The 19,068-nt window shown below is 56.5% G+C and overlaps 1 pseudogene; it reads left to right on the top strand.

Annotated features, from left to right (window-relative positions):
- The first annotated feature begins 1,584 nt into the window (after positions 1-1,584).
- LOC129088336 (ubiquitin-conjugating enzyme E2 N-like) lies at positions 1,585-17,229 on the top strand (annotated as a pseudogene).
- Positions 17,230-19,068: the final 1,839 nt, after the last annotated feature.

Below are 19,068 nucleotides of genomic sequence, written 5' to 3' on the forward strand. Positions count from 1 at the left end.
GTGGGACACAGGCAGGCAGCTTCTTCTCGCTCTGCGGGGCCCAGCGCGCCGGTCCGTCCCTCTCAGCACCCTTCAGTGGTGTCAGGTACGTGGAGGCGGCCTGGCTCCTCACCCAGGTGCTTGGGTAACTAGTGGGAGCAGCTTCGCACAGCCTTGAAGGAGCCTGACAGAGCAGTGCTCCCACAGCCGTGAGCCTGGGTGCGATACTCTGCCCCTCAGCCTGGGGTAGGCTCGCCCGCGCGGCTCAGGCCAGCTTACCTCGCTGTGTGGCCTGAGGCCGGCTTTGTCTGTGCTGGTGCTCAAGGAGACAGGGGCATCTCACCGGGAGAGCTGGGGAGTGAGTGGCTGCCGACACAGATGCGGGCTGTGGCCCAAGTGACTCCCCCGAATAAAGGCACGTCGAGCATCCCCATGGCTCCACGCATCTTTTTCCGTCGACCTGAGTCTCGAGTGGACCTGCCCAGCCTGGGGAGGCTGCCCCTCAACTTTGCACCTGCCAGGGCCAGCTCTGTGCTCCCCCGCCAGGAGGGCCAGTCCGCCCTCGGGGCAGGGAGAGGCGGCCCCTCACTGAGGGCGCCCCGCAGCCTGGGAGGGGCCTCCACAGTGGCTGCAGGTCTTCTCTTCGGCGTTCAGTTCCCCCAAAGGCTCCGCACGCAGCAGACAGTGCATGTCCTTGATCAGCCGGATAGACTGCAGATAAGTCAAGCTACTCAGGTGTTATTAGTTTAATTAGAGAACTCCACCTGGTTATAAACTAAACAAAACCACAAACAAACAGCAGATATCTCTCCTGGGCCAAGCTAAAGCACATTTGTGACACAGGTAAAATTAACCTTGATTTCCCCTTCCGGTGCAACACTCATCCGCAAATGTCTCCCCATTTTTAGGGATGCTGCCTTCCACCATTCAACTGGGGCTTCCCTTGGAGTTCTCAGGTGACTCCCAGGCTCACGCTGGCCCAGGTAACGCGGCGGCGTTCGCGGGAAAGACAGCAGCAGGACGGAGGTTTCCCAGGCCCCAGGCCCGTCCGCCCCCGGGGTCTGAAGCGCCAGCTGGCAGCGCAGGGTGAGCCCAGAAGCCAGGACACACCTTGAGGATCCTGAAGAAAACTCTCTCTCTAACTCAGAGGACTGGTGTCCCAGGGGTGGGGTGTGACAACATAGGAGGAAGAGTCAGGACAGGTGGCCACCGGAGGGCATGACAGAGGGGCCAAGAGTCCAGTTCGGTTGACCGGTCCGGTTGTCCCCAATCCCTATTTATCCTGCTTCCTGCGTCCCGACACAGGGAAGAGGCCGCTTCGTTTTCCTGAAGGGCCACCTCATCGGACAGAGCCGTGCGCGGTTCCCCAGAGAGCACGGGCCCCTCCGAGTGGACGTCAAGCCACCAGACGCTCACTCCAAAGCCTGGGTCACGGGGGGCACTCGCCGCTGCCCAGGGCGGGAGGAGGCCGTTTCACGGGCCGTGAGTCATGTTTCCGGGAAGGGCGTATGGACCAGCGTGTGAGTCAGGAGTCCGGCGCAGCCTGGGGACAGGCCGTTGTGGGCCACTGTCCGTGGAGAACGAACGGCAAAGGAAGCTCATCTAATGGCCAAAAGCACCTTCCTCCTCTGCGACCGGCCCTTGGGCCTCTCACCAGTGTCGCTGGCTTTGGGCGGCGCCGACCACCAAGTCCGGCCCTGCCAGCTGCAAGCGGCAGGTATGGGGCCCAGGCCAACATCCCGCAGGCTGTTTCGAGGGCCCAGCACCAACAACTGGGGCGTCTAAGAATCTGTGCTCTCGGCACGGAACCCTCTGGGCAAACGGTTGAAAGGGTGGAGGTGGAAAGGAGAAAGGGGTCTCCCACACAGCGAGGATGCCATGTCCCGGTTCTGGAATGCTGTGCAGCCCCCGGGGAGTGGCGTTCCGTCCCCCTTGAGACACTGGACGCGTGCTGCGGCACGTGACGCTCACAGAGGACCAGCCTCGGTCACTGTCCTCAGTCCACACGTGGTTCTTGAGGAAGACGGCTCTTCGTCCTCCTGTTTCCCGTGGGAGGGACCTGAGGCGCAGAGGCCGGACCGAGGCCACGGGCGGGTGGCGGAGCGGGTGTGGACGCAGGTCCTGGAGCTGCGGTTCCACTGGTGCACACCCTCGTCTAACCCCGCCCCTGACGCTCCCTGCAGCCTGTGTCCCCAACTCTGGGACAAACCCAGAGAACAATAGGTTTTCTACATGCAAAACCAACTGGAAACATAAAAAAAGGAAGAGATGAACTCAAAACATTCTGTGTTTTTCTCCCTCCAAAAACCTCAGACGTGACTTAAGTTGCGTATGTTCCCCACAGCAGTGCCAAAGGGCAGTGCAGTGAGCCCAGCTGTTCGTGTGAGCCCGTCAAAGCTGTGACTGACGAGGGAGGCACGGCCTCGGGGACAAGCTCTTCATTTCTGGGGCTCCCGCCCCTGCGCCGCCCGGGCCCCGCTCTGAGGGCGGCACTGACGTCCGGCTCTGCTGTCCACTTACTGCACAATGGGGTGGGGGGTCGGATGGGATTTCCTGGCTCTTAATGAGCCGCCTCTCCCAGCTGCGGCCTGCCCCGCACGAACTCACATCTGCCCACATCTGCCCACATCTGCCCCGCGCGGAGAACAAAGAGCAAGCCCCTGGCTGCGGGAGCTGCACCAGGTCAGGCGCCACACTGCCCCTGAGTCACGCCAGATGCCCAGCACAGAAGCGGGCGGGTGGGGACGAAGCGATGCCCGTGCGTTTGACTCTCGGCCTGAGGCTGCGGAAGCCTCGCTCTCCCTGGGCCTGGGCCTGGGCCTTCAGGGAGTGGCTGGAAGTCGGGGTGCCCGCCCGCCCTGCTGCCCCCAGGGCTTCTCTCGCCTCGACAACCCCCACATGCAGCACAGCTCAGAGGAGGGGGGATCCCCCCAACAGATGAAACAGAGGGAACTTTGTGGCCAACTGGTAAACTGTAAGATTACTCTTCTTCTACTGCATCACTATGGGAGTCTGAAAAATAACCATGTTACTTAGCTCTTCCTCTTATTTTAATTAAAATTTACAATTTATTTCGAAGAGTTTTTGGCAATTACAGTCACAGAGCTGGCAGAGAAGACAATTCAATCATCTGATAAATATTTTTCAAGCCAGTACGTATCTCCGATGGTGAGAAAAACAGCTCGCTACCTTAGTGCAGTTCCCAGGGTGGTGACTGCTGTGGCTTTGTGCTCCGACGTGGACCACCCTCACCGCCACCAACGTCTTCCTGCCTCCACTCCCCGCCCTCCCTCCGTCTCAACAGGAAGAGGAATAACCAAGCTCCCTCATAAAAAAAAAAAAAAAGAAAAAAAAAAAGAAATCCCTCCCTGTACCTGACAGCTCCTGGACAGGTAATTTTTCAGCTTGTCTGGTTTTTTATGTTCTGGCAGAACCATCATACTTTCTTAAACCTGTAGTCATGCATGGCCCCCCTTTTCTTGCTTTTCTATCACCGGGATCACTTCTTGACACTCTTCAGTTCTGTCCCTGCTAAGCCGCGGGGCCCTCGCGGACTGCGTGGCCGGCAGGCATTGCGAACCAGGGCGGAGCACTGCGACTCCGCTCACTCCGACCGCACCTTCCTCCTGGCCGGCTCTCTGGGTTTTCGTGCTGAGCCCCAGCCTGTGTTTACATTCTAAAGAGTTTTTATTTCGTCTGTAAATCAGCATTAATTCTATTTCTACTCTTTGGGTTCTCACTTAATTTAAGCACCGAGTACACACCTGACGACTGTCCTCTAGACGCATTTTTCCAGGTCATCTGTGAAGACGATCAATCACGTGGCCTCGCGCCCAGCCTGCTGCCTGACCCCACAGCAGGGCTGCGCAGTGGGGACTGTGGGGTCCCTCTGCACAGCTGCTGCAGGCTGATGCGACGCTCGGTGTAGGACACGGCGGGTCAGAGGCCCCTCCCGGACGGTTGTCTGATTACTGCTTGTTACTGCGCTCTGCTCTGGTTTTATTTCCGTTCTACAGACGGAAAACACGCTTCATGTTCAACATCACCTGTCAGTACAGCATCGGGCTGTTGCCTGTGACGGTCGTTGTTCACACATATACTAGATACTAGTTTTTAATATGTGTTTTTTATCCTACATAATGCATAGCATGATTTACTTTTTACTGAAAAAGTGGATCGTAGTAGCAGGTAAATCAGGTGCTCCCGATGCCACTGGTGGAACGGGCACGCGTTGGCCAGCGTCCTCGCCACCTTCAGCCCTGCCGTGTCCCCGCTGAGCTCGGTCAGGGCACCCTCCTGGGGCCCCATCAGGTCCTGCCCGGAGGTGAGTCCCTCCAGACACCTGTCCCGTCAGGTCAGCTGCCTGCCCCTTGCGTGCACTACGCTGCCCTCAACCTGCCCCCAGTCCAGGCCACGCAGCTGCAGCAGCCAAGGGGCCACGTCGCTGCTGGGAACAGGGGCATGTGCCCCAGGTGCCAGCTCCGCCGAGGCGCCCGCCCCAGATGCTCGGGCGGGGGGAGGGGAGGCGGGGCGGGTGGCTGGGAGGACAGTCGTCTCTTATCTTAATGGCTTTACCCGAGTAGAAGAAATGCGTTCATCACGGATAAACCGGAAGCCTGAAAAACATAAAAGGACAAGCTATAGGAATGCCCTTTTCCACCAGCACATTTTTGTTATTTTTGACAGCAAGGGAACGATGCCACCACACAAAGAAATGAAGCGTTTCATCCAACATCGCCCCTCCTCCAGAAGAGCTCTATCTCTGTAGTTTTTTAGGGAATTCCAATCAAAAGACAGAAAGGTTCCTATTCCTATTAATCTCCTCTATACCTCCCAACAGAGGATCTGTGTTTAACTTTCAGCAAACAACAGACTAACAGGAATCCAAAATCGGTGCCAGCAGAAGCACGCCGTGCGTCCAGGAGAAATAAAGGGCGGCGGCTGGAAGCCACTCCGATACGGGGACGCGGGGCGTGCGCTGCTCCTTAGCCAGCTCCGTCACCGCAGCCCCCGGGTGGGCGGGGCACTGTCCCTAGAAAGGCTGCCGTAAGAGATGACCCCAGAATCCCACGGGCTCCGCTAGGCCCCACACAGGACTGACAGGCCCCCACCCCCGAGGGACCAAGGCCAGGGTCTGGAGACGCCAGCCCACGGGGATGCGACCATCACACACGGGGCAGACCATCCTCCGTGGCCCGTGGGTCAGTGAAGGCACTGCCCCTCAAATACCCTCTACACGTCCCCCAGTGACGATTCATGACTTCGTGAGGCACCCAGCCAGAGCACCCAAGAAAGCTCCCCCGCTGTTCACGCCTGCCGGGCTTCGCGTCTGATGCGCGTCAAACAGGCATCACTTACTTTCCAAGGAACCAGCGACAAGGAGGTGCAGGTGCTGCCCCTGTCCACGGGGGTGACTCCCCGAAACCAGGACCCCCTGCCACCCTGTCCCGGTACCATGGCTGAGTGCACGGGGAGTGGCTGCCTGGTGCTGCCGCCTCCCTTAACCTCCGTCCCGGCCGCGTCCCGTGTTCTGCCCACGGCCCGGTGTCTGGTGACCCCGCTCAGCCAGATCACGTGGCCCCTTCCCTGGGCTGACCCCCACATTTCTGTCTGCCAGGGGCATAAGCCCCCGCCCCCCGCGGTTCCCACGGGCCCCACACCCAGACACGGGCGGCTCGCACCAGCCGTCCGTACCTTTTCTTGCACACACGTCTTAGAGACGGCCGGGCCTGGGGCACACACGCCACGGCACCTGCAGGCCCCTCTGTCTCTCGTGTGGCCCACGGAGTTTTGTTTGGTTTCTGCTGGAACGCATTTTACACATCAGGAAGTGTACATCCAGGTTCCGACGTCTTGCTTCTTTGGAAAACCACAGAGCCACCTGCGCAGCCCGGAACCCCCCGCTCCCCGTGATGGGGGCAGGTCCGCACTCCGCACACCCAGCCCCAAGGGGCAGCGGCCACTCCGGGTGCCTGTGCTTGCCGGGTCCTCCCGCAGGAAATTCACTTTCACTCCGCGTCCCTCCAAGGTCAAGTGCAAACTGGCCGAGCTCCGCGCAGCTCCCTCGGCGCCCAGCTTTCCCTTCCCCCGCCTGTCCCTGTCTCCATTTCTGCCTGGAATTTTATAAATCAGGTTTTATAAATCGTATAAAGGTGAAGTAATGGTCCCCCTTAGGCTCCCCTAAGCATCATTTCTCAGTATTTGAAGTCATGGGGCCATTCGTTCCAGCACCCAGACCAACACACGGCTCAGACGCTTCTTTTTCCACAAAGTAATTCTCCGTCCGTGAGGCCTGCCCCCGCCCCCACCCCGAGGCCCCTTCTCAATTCACACAGCTTCACAGAGAACACGGAAGAGGAGCCGCACGCACTCACAGGACCCCAGGGGCGACGGGCAGCGCCACTCGCCGGCGTGAGGTGGGGCTCCGGCCACGACGAGGCGTGACCGCAGGTCAGGAGGGGCCTCAGCAAGAGCCACAGAGGGGGCTTTCAGCACGGTTTTGGACAGAAGAAATGTCCTGCACCAGGAGTTTGGAGGTGGCCCGTTAAAGGCGCAAAGAAGAGAGAAGTTTTGTTTGGACAAAGTGAAGAACATGCGCAGAGACGAGCCGGCCAGGGGCCGGGTGTGCGAGACGCGAGGGCGGCTGAGCCCTGCTGCCCTGTGGGTGGGGGCGGGCAGGGGCGGGGCAGCTCTGCACCTGCTGCCTTGATTTACAAAACCCCCATGTGACGAGAGTGCCATCTCAGGGGGGGGGGTCCTGGCTGTTACTTTAGGGTAAACTGGGGGAGGGGGCAGAAAAGAGCAAAGGAAAAAATTAGGAAATATTTACAGAAATAGGGTACTTTGTTCAAGGATTACGAGTGTAAGAATTAGGGGAAAAGGTGAAAGCTTTTAGAATTTAGCTTTTGAATAATAATGAAAGGAGAGATCAAAAGTGATAAATCCACCGTGTGCTACAAAAACAAGAAGTACAAAACTGCAATGTGTAAAAGCTAACATTCGGGCAGCTGCTCGGTGGCACCGCACATGCAGGGAGTGACCAGGGGCCGCGGAGAACCGGGGCCGGCGGCGCGGGGGGCGTCTGCGGACTGAGCCGGGGCCTGAGGCTGAGACACAGAACTGGGAGATGCGGAGGCCGCGATCGGGACAGGCTATTCTTTCAGGCCTGGCCCGACTCGCCCCGCTTTCTGTCTCCCCCACACCCCCCGAGCCGCGTCTGAACACGAGACACCTCTCAGCTACGCGCGGAACCCTCCCACCCCCACCCTGACTTCACCGCTGTCACAGAAATCCAGGGTCTGGGAGGAGACAGCTTCCCTCCTCCCGCAGCTTCAGCTTCGTGCTGTGGATGACGCGGGCCTCTGGGAGGGGAAGCAGGACGGGGATGCGGCTAATTCCTCGGACTCCTCAGGGCATCACCCAATCAGGGACAAGGGCTATGAAGCCTCTGCTAAAAATAGGCCGCGGTTCCCCCACACTCACCCCCCCAGCTCCCTCAAGGGTAAGTGGGTCACTGTCAGCAGCTGATAGGAGCTCAGCGACGGCACTTTTCGCTTTTAAATGTCTCGCTCCTGGTAGCTCTAAATGAATGAAATATGCCCTAAAATGCCCCACACACCCAGGGCAGAGCCGGCCGTGATCAGCCTGCGGGACGGGAGGGTGCCAGGCCCGGCGAGGCCTGGGGCGGCGTCCAGCACAGGGAAGGGCTGCAGGGGGACAAGGCCGCTGCCCTGGGATTCAGCAACGGGGTGAGAACGTCCGCCCTGAGGAGATGCAGGTTTTAACAGAGAGGATGCTGCTTCTCTTAAGTCTCCGTTTGCAACCTGGTGAAACCTGCATTTCCTACCCGACAGCAGCCATGTTGCTAAATGTGCTAAAATCGCTGGCCTATAAGTTTTTGTGTATCATCCAATATTTTACATATGATCCCGAACACAATGTGGACAAACTGACCACCTGCCCTAGGCTCCCTCCCCGGCTGCAGAGCAGCTGGGCGGCCCCCAGCACCACGGAGCCCCGGGGCTCTTGTCTGTTAATATGCAATTCCCCAAAAAGAGGGAACCAGCCCAGGAGAAGAGAGCTCCCGGGGCTGCTGGCTGCACTGTGGCAACTCAGGCGTCACAGGGTTGGAACGCTGCTTCATCACTGTCATTGGCCTTTTAAACCAGTTAATTCTTAAAACCGGCTTATCTGAGGGGCTCTCCCTCCCTTCAGAGCCCGCGCTCGTGGGCAGCTGCGGCTCCAGCCGCGGCCACATGTCCACAGGGCTCAACACGGTTTTACAGCCACAGCGGGGAGCAGGGAGGCGGCCGTAAGACACAGCCAATGTCTCAGGGAGCTAGAAATTCGTGTATGTATTTCAGAAAGTCAGCTCCTTGGAAAGATGGCAACGTCCTTTTTCAAGATCATGTTTCCTGGCATCTTCTAATCACACAGAACAGATAGAACGGGTGCGGCCGGGGGGAGGAAAGCGCGCAGAGGGCCTCGGCGGCGGCCCGCAGAGCCCAGCCCGGCTTTCTCCCAACGCGGCCACCACGCGCTCCGCGTCCCCCGCCGTGTCCCCCTGCACCTGGGGCGCGAGTTCTCCACGCGGCTGATATGAACATTCGGTACTTTAGGTTCCCTCACAGAGATCACAGGTGGTGTGCAGCCCCCTGCCCAGGGCGCGGCCGGCCCTGTGGTCTCCCAGTTTCTCACTGATGAACCTTGCTCGCAGAGCCCTGACTTCAGTGAGGGTGCTGGGAGAAGCCGTGCTCCCGGCCACCCCGGCTAGGGCGGACGGGACGGGAGACGGGAGGCGGCTGCGTCAGCGCTGCCGGGGCTCTCGCCCCCGAGAGCCGGATCTCCGCGGCCTCACGGGGCCCCCCCAGCTGTTCCCCCCAGAGCGGCCCAATCAACGGGATCCAGCGCGAGGGTTGAGTCAAGCTGTGCTGAGCGGCGTGTGGCCCAGGGGTCAGTGGACCAGAAAAGTCTCTGACTTGGAGAGAGCAGCGTCATTTGAAGTTCATGTCGGCCGGAGGGTGTGGAATTGCTGATTTCCCAGACGCCTTCGCTGCAGAAATCAAGGACAGTTCTACAAAACGTGCTTGGTCCATCGGGGCCGGAGCTGTTGAGAAGGTCCCTCAGGTGCCACTGAAGTCAGGGAATGAGTCTCCCCAGGTGCTGTGGGAGTGAGGGGCTGTTTCTACGCAGGTTGGCCTCAGAGGTTCCCTTGCGATAACTTTTTTGGAATATGTACTTCAAAAGAACAAAAGCCAGAAAAACAGTAAAGAAAACCTCACAGACCTCTGTCGGACACCAAACTGTACCGCGATGCTCTCTCCCTCTTTACAACAATGACATTTCCTACTTAACCTAATGCTTTGCCGTTTACAAAGTTTACTCACATTTCGTTTGATTTTCTCGAGCACCGAGCAGTGCAGAGAGCTGGCGAAAACGCGAACACCTGCTTCTCTCCTCTCAGGGGTTCACTGCCTCAGACGTTTTAGATTTTAGCCCCAAAACGCTAACTGTCTGTGTGGGACCACCCCTGGCGACCTGACCCAGAATCACTAGAAGCTGCTCTGCACGGCGCTTCCCTTTCCCTTCCTCCGCTGCGCACTATCGCTCCACACAAAACGCCTTCTTTAAATACTGACTCACTCTCCTTCCCGTCAGGACACAGGCCTGGGGCCTGGCCCACCCTGGCGTGTCCGCGGCACATCTCCAGCGTTAGGAAAACTGTCGGGCGCAGAGTAGGTGCTCGTAAGTGCTTTCCCAGGGAGTCGGACCGCCTTCTGCATTGATGGCTGCCCCGCGAAATGTCCCAGTAGCTGCCACCTCGCCAGGCTGCCGGAGGATAAGCCCGGGGCGGAGGGCACTTGGCCCCGGACCTTGCACGCGCACTCACAGAATCGACGCAGCCAGCGCGACCTCTGCCTCCCAGATAAGCAAACTGAGATGTAGAAATGTTAATGACTTTTCTAAGTCTCAGAGCAAGTACTGGGGGAGGGGGGGGGGCGGTTCTCACCGGGATCAGCTTTGACTTCTACTCCAGTGTGTTTTTTAAACAGATTATCAAATGCCATAAATGTTACTATCGGCACAACGAACCGCTCAGAAAATGCTTTGAAATAAAACGCCTCATAAGAATAACTACCATTCGGTCCCTGTGAGCCAAGAGCCAGATGCGGCTTCACACGAGTCATTCTGTGGGTTCGCAGTAGGACCCACCGGACCGGCCCTCTCCTTGTCCTCACGGCGGCTACAGAGCTGAGGCACGAGCCACCAGCAGGCCGACCGGCCGGCCTCGGGGAGGCAGCGCTGCGGTCAGCCCCGCCCCGTGCACCCCGCCGCCCACCCAGGTTCCCACTGGCACTGCTCCCCGCGTCCCTCGGGCTCCCGAGGTGCCAAAGGGGGTCTGGTTCTGGGTGATTCGGGGAGCGCAGGGCCCCTGAAGCGCCTCCCACTGAGCGCGAGCCGAGGGCAGACTGGGCCCGGGGGGGCCGGGGGGGCGGGCAGGCTCCCAGGGCAGGGCTCCGAGCCCTCCCTTCCTACACAAAAGCATCTATTCATTGGGGTTTCAGAGGAAACGTCCCCTTCACTCTCTGAGCCTCTCACATCCCAATGCACAGCAGCGACAGCCGTCCGCCCTGCACCCCGAGACCCGGGCCGCGCCGGGACTGTTCCATACCCAGGGCCAGAGCGGCTGCCTCGTGGTTAACAGCTGCCAAGGGGGAAATGGGGGAATCATGCGTGGGCTCTATGGCCCTAACCCACGCAGCGCGCTGGTCGCACGCTGTCCTCTGAACGATGCTTCAGATAAACTCATTGTCTTTTGGTTGAATATTGACCAGGAACATCTTATCATTAAAACTTCTTCAGAAGCAAAAGTGAAGGATCTCTGCCTCAGGGGGTCACAAAATTACAAACCCAAAACCCCAAAACAGTGAAAATGGGAACCAGCTTGCATATAACGTTTTAAATGACAAATACTTAAAATGGGAAGACCCGGCACAGCCGGTATCGCTCCGCTCTGAGCGCCTGCGCAGCACGTGGCGCCCAGGCCCCGGGGAGACGAGCGCGGGGAGCGGCGTCCGCGCGGCCGGCCCCCCTCCACGTCCACGCCGGGTTTGGAAACACAGCCCACAGCGTTCACCCGTTCCGTTGTATTTTTCTGGATTTCTGCGATCATAAAAACACTTTGGCTACTTCAGATTTTAAAATAGTGATCTAACTCTTCTAGAAAACTGAAAAATGGAAACTTTCTCCCCAAAACATATAAAGGAACAAAATCAGATTCTCGGAAGTACCAAAATTTTGTTGAATACGATTATAGTTTTCTCATATATGTAAGTATTTTTATGCTCAAAAGGATTGTTAATCCATACTCATAAATAACATACTTTGTAATTTCTTTTTAATATTAACATTATTTTTTCAAAAGATTTAAACACTAACATGAACAAAAACAGTTGTATTTACTTGATCATCAAACACAAGTACAATTTTTTTTTCCTGGAATATTTTGTGTTTTGTTTTACCTGATCTAGTTCTGTCAAAAAAAAAAAAAAAAAAATCAAAGGCAACACAAGGTCAAATAATATCATTTACCTGGAAGTATTTGACTTGGAAGAAGTGAGTTTTAAATTCCTAGAGCCGATTTTAGATACAAAATGTGCTCTAAACTTTATTTACAAGTGTCGTTGAAGCACCAGGCTCTGTGTGTTGCTCTCACACTTTATGTGTAGTGACAAACAACGGATAAGAACTTTAAATATAATTGAGAAATACAAAATATTTTTAACTGGAATATTTAAAAATTTTAAAACCTACTGGCAGTAGATTATTAACTAGCTCTTTTTATATACAGGACCTGTAAGCACATCTTTAAATGTAAATGTGTACACACCTCTTCAATTGCTACTTTAAATAAAAAGCTTGAAATGCTATCCTAAATGTTCAAGAATAAGGAAGTCACATAGTTCCCTCACTTGGTTAATTTGGGGAGATTTCCAGTATATTAGGAGATTTGTGTTCATCTTGGGTTTACACGTCAATTTAGATGCAAAGAAAAATAACCACAGATAATTGTGGAATTAACATAAGAGACTGATCTCATTGCAGAATAAGCCAGGAAGTGAAAGACAAAAACCACATGATCTCGCCTATAAGCAGAACCTAATCAGCAAAACAAACAAGCGAGCAACACAGAACCAGAGACACGGAAATAAAGAACAAACTGACAGTGACCGGGAGGGGAGGGGGGCAGCGGAGAAACGAAGTGGAAGGGACTAGTCAGGGAACAGGCCTGAGGGCCCCCGACAGAGAACGGCGGGGGGGGGGGGGGGGGGGGGAGTGCACGGTGGGGAGAGTGATGAAGGAAATGAGGAAATCCGGAATTAAACAAAAATAACAACAATAAAAAATAAAGTAAAAAATAAAAAGCATCAGCGACCACCTCTGGTCACATCCCAAGCAAACGGGCACAGTGCCAAGGGCGGTGGCAGCCTCAACGCGCCCTTCAGGAAGATCCCAGAGGACGCGGGGGCCCCCCAGTGGCCGGAACAGGGCGAGGGGCCCTGGAGAGGCAGCCCCGCCCTCAGGCTCCCGCACCGGGGCGACCGCAGGAGATGCTGCTGTGGGGACAGGCGCGTGCCTCACGGGGGCCCCCTGGCTGTGGCCCCCAAACCACCTCAGCAGGTCCGTCCCAGAGGAAGTGCCCGCGTTGGACTCCATCTGTCTTCCGTTCACAGAGGCTTTCCTCCTGAGAGAACGCGATCCGCTCCTGCAACATCGATTCTCCACACAATGGCTCCTCAGAGATTCTGCTGCCGAATCGCACCATGCATTTTAATTGTCAGCTGGTGTTTTGATTGATGGTCAATGACTAATACCCCTGAAAGTGTGGCTGTTACTCGGAATAGGCTGAATTTCAAATTTTCTCCAAGTCAACACAGATAGCTTTGCAAAATGACTTCCTGTCAAGCTGCCTGTGTTTTATATCATTAATTTCAGCCTGTTGCCTCGGGCTCGCAGGCGCAGGTCTCCAGGACCCCGGCTGGAGGCGGACAGCTAATGCGCTCTCAGAATCGAATGCACTAAACGTTTCATCTTGTTATTTTCAAGGGAAATGTCCCCGGGGATGGGACAAACCCCCGCTGCTTCCATATGTGCTTCTGTGTGTCCCACGAGCCCCAAGGCGGCGTCCCCGGCAGCCCGGTCACAGCCGCCACACCCAGGTGTTCGGAGCAGGGATGTTCTTGGAATCAGAGGATCAGTCTGGGGGCACCTGGTGCCGGAACAACAATGGTGGGAGGAAGCTCCCGACCGAGCAGTGGGGGTGGACCGCCCGCCCCCCAACACACTGTCGCTCAGGGTGCCCAGGGGGCAGGTGCGTCTGCAGACACCACTCAGGTGCCGCCTTCTCCGGCCACGGTTCTGACCCGCGCTCCGCCGGGAACCCAGCGGGTATACAGGGCCACCTGAAAATCTGCAAGTGCATGAGAGACACAAGTCCAGGGTTTGCGTGGAGCCCGAGTCACAGGGGTTTCCGGGCCGCTGGCTGCAGCAAACTCGCTACCCAAGCCACCCTGTCCTCAGAATGTGACAATGGCTCTCCCCAAAGGCACGTTGCTCTCGAGTGGCAAAGTCAAGGCTGAACCCAGTCAGCTGGTCCACACAGACGTGGTCCTAAGCCGCTGGGCCCCGCTGCCTTAGCCTCTTCCACTTGCTCAGAAAGGAAGGGAGCTGCCGTTTACCAGGGGCGAGCCAGGCGCCCGAGGCGGGCCCGTTGACGCCTGCCCACTCGCCAGGCGGTTTTATCCAGCACCAGCCCCAAAACAAAGCACTTTCATCTTCGATAACCTTTTATTTTTCCTTGAGAGTAAAATATTCCTAGAATTAAAGGAAATCAGATACTGTGAAAACGAAACCTATCTTCAGAAATATTTACTCTAATTCCATTTTCACCCAAACTTTCTGATTTATAATTTGAGAAAACGAGGTGTGCCCTGCGGAGACGACCAGGCCACGCATCCGAACACGTCTGTCTTCCCTTGGTCCTGGCTGAAGTTTCCACGCTTCCCAGGCAAAGGGAGTGCTGCTCACACTGAGAAACATATATAACAATAAAGTTACATGTTTGCAGCACATTTGCTTCCAGAGCCATCAGGAGGTGTGTTTTTTCCCTTTGGGGCTTATCTTTAAATTTTGAAATTTTCTATGAGAAAAATGTATTCGCTTTGTAACAGAGGAACAATTCTTAAGTAGCGTATCAACGATTAAATCGATTCCCATTATGCTCAAAGCACGCGTTTCTACAGCAGGCACACGGTCTCCCTGCTATCAGCACCCCTGCGGGTCGGGGCCCTCGAGTCTCAGCTGCGCTGACCTGAGAAACTGGGCAAAGCACAAGCCGAAGGCCTGCAACGCCCGCCCGGCGGAGCCCCGGCTGCCAGCGCGCCCGCCACCCTCTGCCAGGGGCGGGCTGTGTTCTTTGCTCTCCTGACTCATTCCCAGAGCAGAGAACTGCCAGCGTGAGTGTGCACACGTGTGCATGTGTGTGCATGTGTGTGCATGTGTGTGTGCAATATCCACAAACAACAGGCCTAGAAAACGCGGCCTCTATCCAACCCTTGGGGCCCACCCACGGGAGGAGGATCAGAAGCACACGCCTGCTCCACGGGGTAAGGTGCTGCGCTGGGTGCCGAGGCGCCGGGCCCCCTGTGCACGGGACACAACGGCCACAAACCAAAGGCTCCAAACGCCCCCTGCGAGAGGCCCACCCGTGTCCCTGACCAGCGGCCGTCGCGAGCAGCAGAGGGTGCCTGCAAGCAGAAAAGCATGTCGGCACGTTCACACCAAGCCCCCGCCCGGCTCCAGGTGTGGGCGCGGTGAGCCCTGCTGGGCGTGCAGGCCGGTGGCGCCCGTTGGACAGTCAGGGCACCTTCTTCACGAACGGCCTGTCGCGCTGCTTCAGTCTTAGAGCTACCTCAGCGGCTCCGGGGCCAGTGAGGGAAGGAACACACACAGCGTGAAAACAGCGAGCGTCTCTTTGAAGCCGTTTCAGACCCCGGGCATGCGCTGTCGTCCCCAGCGCCCACTGAGGCCGACGGAAAGCAGGACGCGCCGTCGTTCTGAGAAACCCGCCTGGCGGCCGCCCCTCCCCCTCGGCGCCGGTGCCGCCGCCCGCGGCTGCTCCAGAACCAGAACAGAGCAGACGACAAGCAAGAGCCCGCCAACCGCAGGACAGCAAAGCCCTCCCCGCACCCCACGTCCGCGTGCGCCCGGGGGGACCCAGCCCGAGCCCCTGCAGGAGGCAGCTGAGGACCGGCAGCGGCTCCCCCGGGCCTGTCCCTGGTGAGCGGCTGCGCCGCCCACGCAGCCCGGCTCTGCGCACGGCGCCCGGCGGCCCGCGGCCGGCCGGCAGGGGGCGCGGTTCAGTCCCGGAGCGCCGGGGCGGCCGGGCCTCGGACCGCCCCTCAGCGCCGCGAAACGGGAACTGGGCGCGGGCTCCAGGAAGCCCGCCGTGTCCCCCGAGCACGGCCCGGGCAGAGCTGCGCTTCCCGTCTGCAGCAGCGGCCCCTCATCCCCTCTCAGGTCACACGCGGCGCCAGGCACCGGAGGCTTGTTCCAGGGACCCCGCCTTCACGACCGGCCTGGCTCGAACTGAAGCCTGACACCCCGTCTGTTTCATTTTTTGTAAGTGATTTTCAAAATTGTAGGCTTCACGCGGCTTGTAATCAGAGGTCGCAAACATTCTTTCGGCTGTGAGAATTAAATTTCCTGCCTAAAATCTCCACTCCTAATCAAAACTAAAATAACACCAGATGATCTCATTTACATGTGGCATCTAAAGAACAACATAAACAAATAGAATTGAACAGGCTCAGAGGCACAGAGAACGCCCTGGCGGCCGCCAGCTGAGGGCGGGTGCGGGGAGGTGAGGGGTTCGGGACAGGCCGGTGCGGAGCGGTCACGGGGCAAAGCGCGGCTCCGGACACACAGGCAGCGGCGCCGGGACAGCCGTGGGCGGGCCCGTGGGTCCCGGAAACATCGGGACGCTGTACGGTCATAAACGTCTAGCCACCGTGCCATCCACCGGAAACTAATATGAAGCAATACTGGATGCAAACTGTAATTGAAACATAAACTTTAAAAAAATTCAGTTTGAAAGAACAAAAAACAAGAAAAGCCCATTCAGGGGAAAAGAGAGGAGTCGGCAGTGCAGGTGCGATGCTGTCCAGCTAAAACCGCCGCAGCCGCGCCAGGCCCGGAGGAGGGAAATGCGTGCTGCGCCCTCCCCCGCATATTATCCTCCTTTCTGCCACTTTTTATAAATTTTTAATTCATTACTTTTTATTTGAATGTTAGCTTCAATTTCTCTAGCTCAAAAAAAGGGAACACCAGTCATTATTTCGGGGGCCATGTTGAGTGCACAGCTAACGTGGGGGAATGTGTGTGCACTGACCTTTCCAACAAGAGGGCGGGGCGCTTTACCACTTTGCTGGCGTTGTCCTCTGAGGCCTCGGGAACAGATAGAACATTTTTTCATAACAGCTCACACATCTCTGACTAGACCGGAGGCCGAACTTGGGATCTGACAAGATGGCCGCAGGATTATCAAGGAAACCCAGCGTTTGCGGGCAGAACCCGTTCCTGGCTTTAAAGCAGAACCCGATGAGAGCAATGCCCGTTACTTTCATGTGGTCATTGCTGGCCCCCAGGATTTCCCCCTTGGAGGGAGGGACTTTTAAACTTGAACGATTTCTTCCAGAAGAATACCCGATGGCAGCACCTAAAGTACGTTTCATGAACAAAGTTTATCATCCTAATGCAGACAAGTTGGGAAGAATACGTTTAGATATTTTGGAAGATAAGTGGTCCCCCGCACTGCAGATGCGCACAGTTCTGCTGTCGATCCAGGCTTCGCGAAGTGCTCCCAATCCCGACGGCCCATCAGCAGATGCTGTAGCGGAGCAGCGGAAGACCAGCGAAGCCCAAGCCATAGAAACAGCTAGAGCATGGACTAGGCTATATGCCATGAATAATATTTAAATCAGTCTGATCATCAAGTGTGCATCATTTCTCCTGTTCTGCCAAGACTTCTTCCTTTTTTGTTTGCATTTAATGGACACAGTCTTAGAAACATTACCGAATAAAAGCCCAACATCTTCAGTCCTTTGGTGATTAAATGCACATTAGCAAATCTATGTCTTGTCCTGATTCACTGTTATAAAGCATGAGCAGAGGCTAGAAGTATTATCTGGATTGTTGCAAAGCATTTAGAAGCAGTGGCCGCTCTCTGCTTTCATTCATCTCCCCATCGCGATTTAAGTGTAAAGCACTGTGAATGAAGGCTTAGCAGCAGGAGTATGGGTGTTTTTCTTTATTTTATTTTTTTTGAGGGGGGAAGTAGTTTTAAATTTATGGGCTCCTTTCCCCTTTTTTATGGTGATTTAATTGCATTAGTTAAGAGCAGCTAACCAGTTCTTTAGAACATGCTCTCTAGCCAAGTCTAACTTTACTTAGATGCTGTAGATGGACAAGCTTGATTGTTTTGAACCAAAATGGGAACATTAAATATTACGGTCCTCACTAATAACATCATGACTTCGCTGTCAAATGTAGAATCCTCCCTTCAAGAAAAAGCTTGTCACCATTTTGTATGGCTTGTCTGAAAACTTCTGTAAATCCTATGTTTTAGTAAAATATTTTTTGTTATTCTAAAAAAAAAAAAAAAAAGCTCACACATCTCTTTTTTCACTTATTTCCAAGGACAGAGTTGCAAGATAAGATTCCCACACTCAGTTCAAACAACAGTAACAAAACGTTCGAGCCACTAAAGCCACGCGCATGTGATGCGAGGCAAGACAGGAGCGCGGCCGCGGGGGCGCGGAGGCGGCGCAGGGCAGTGTCCCCGGAGGGAGGAGAGGCGGTTCCGCGGGGAAAGGCGGCGGAGGCGGACGGAGGCGCGGAGCGGCCGAAGGCAGGGGCGTGGGCTCGGCCGCGCGTGGACTTCGCGGGTACGGAGGGGCGACAAACAGAACAATCGGAGAAACAGAAGGTTATTTCCATCTTTAAGGCAGGAGGTAACCACAGGCTGAGACACGGGGGTCAAGGACTGAGCTCCGCCGGACGCGGTCTGGGAGCAGCAGCCGTGCGTCCGCCCCTAACGCACTGCCCCCGGGACGCGGGACGCGGGACACACGACCCCGGCGCGGACCCGCACTGGCTCGGCGGGTGCGTGTTGCCACCTAAAAGTCGCCCTGGGAGACCCGGCAAACGCACAGGACAGCTGCCTCACGGGGCCGCTGTGGGCGGAAGGGCAGAGGACACTTCTGGCAAATGGCACCCAGCGTCCCGTCGCAACGACTGTCACTCATTCCGGCGCAGAAGCTCCTCTGAAGTGCGCCCCGGGGGCCCAGTGCAGGCGGGGACGCTGCGTCCGCAAGGGGCCGGACACGGGGCGAGTGTGTCCCGCAACACACCGGAGCGCCCCCGAAAAAGGCGGCGGCGTGTTGGCACCGGATCGTCTAAGGCTGAGGAGAGACGCCAGGGGGCGAGACTCACTGGGAAACTCCGGCCTCGAGCAGCGCGCGCCGCCAGGCCAGCCCTCCGGGGGCCTCGGAGCTGCTCGTGATGCTGAACGCGGCATTGGTCGAGAAAACGACCCGTTCAGTTTGCTAAGACATTGTAAAGTCAACGCCTATTGAGCTATGGAGGCGAATGTTCATTGTTCATTTCCTCCCCGAAGGACACTGTCACGAACGATCGGAACATGTGTGTGTGCAAGTGCGCATGTGTGTGCTTTGGCGCGTGCACGTGTCCGGATGCACATGCACGCACGCATGTTTGTGCATATGTGCATGTATGCATGTGCGCAGGTCAGTCCTAACCCAGGTTTACGTCTCAGTGAACGTTCACTTTATTTCCTTTAGCCACAGGTGAGGCACTGGAATGAACATGGGGGACCAGGCGCCCCGACAGGTCCCTTTCCTGTCCCGCCCTGCTTCGCCCTCAGACAGGCTCAGGCCACACCTGCGCTACCTCCTCCCTTCTTGACTTTGCCTAGGCAAGACGCACGCTGAGGTGGGGAGAAGAGACAGG

This window comes from Pteronotus mesoamericanus, unplaced genomic scaffold (assembly GCF_021234165.1).
Source record: "Pteronotus mesoamericanus isolate MK-2021 breed Mesoamerican mustached bat unplaced genomic scaffold, CSHL_Meso_final contig_163, whole genome shotgun sequence".
Lineage (NCBI taxonomy): Eukaryota > Metazoa > Chordata > Mammalia > Chiroptera > Mormoopidae > Pteronotus > Pteronotus mesoamericanus.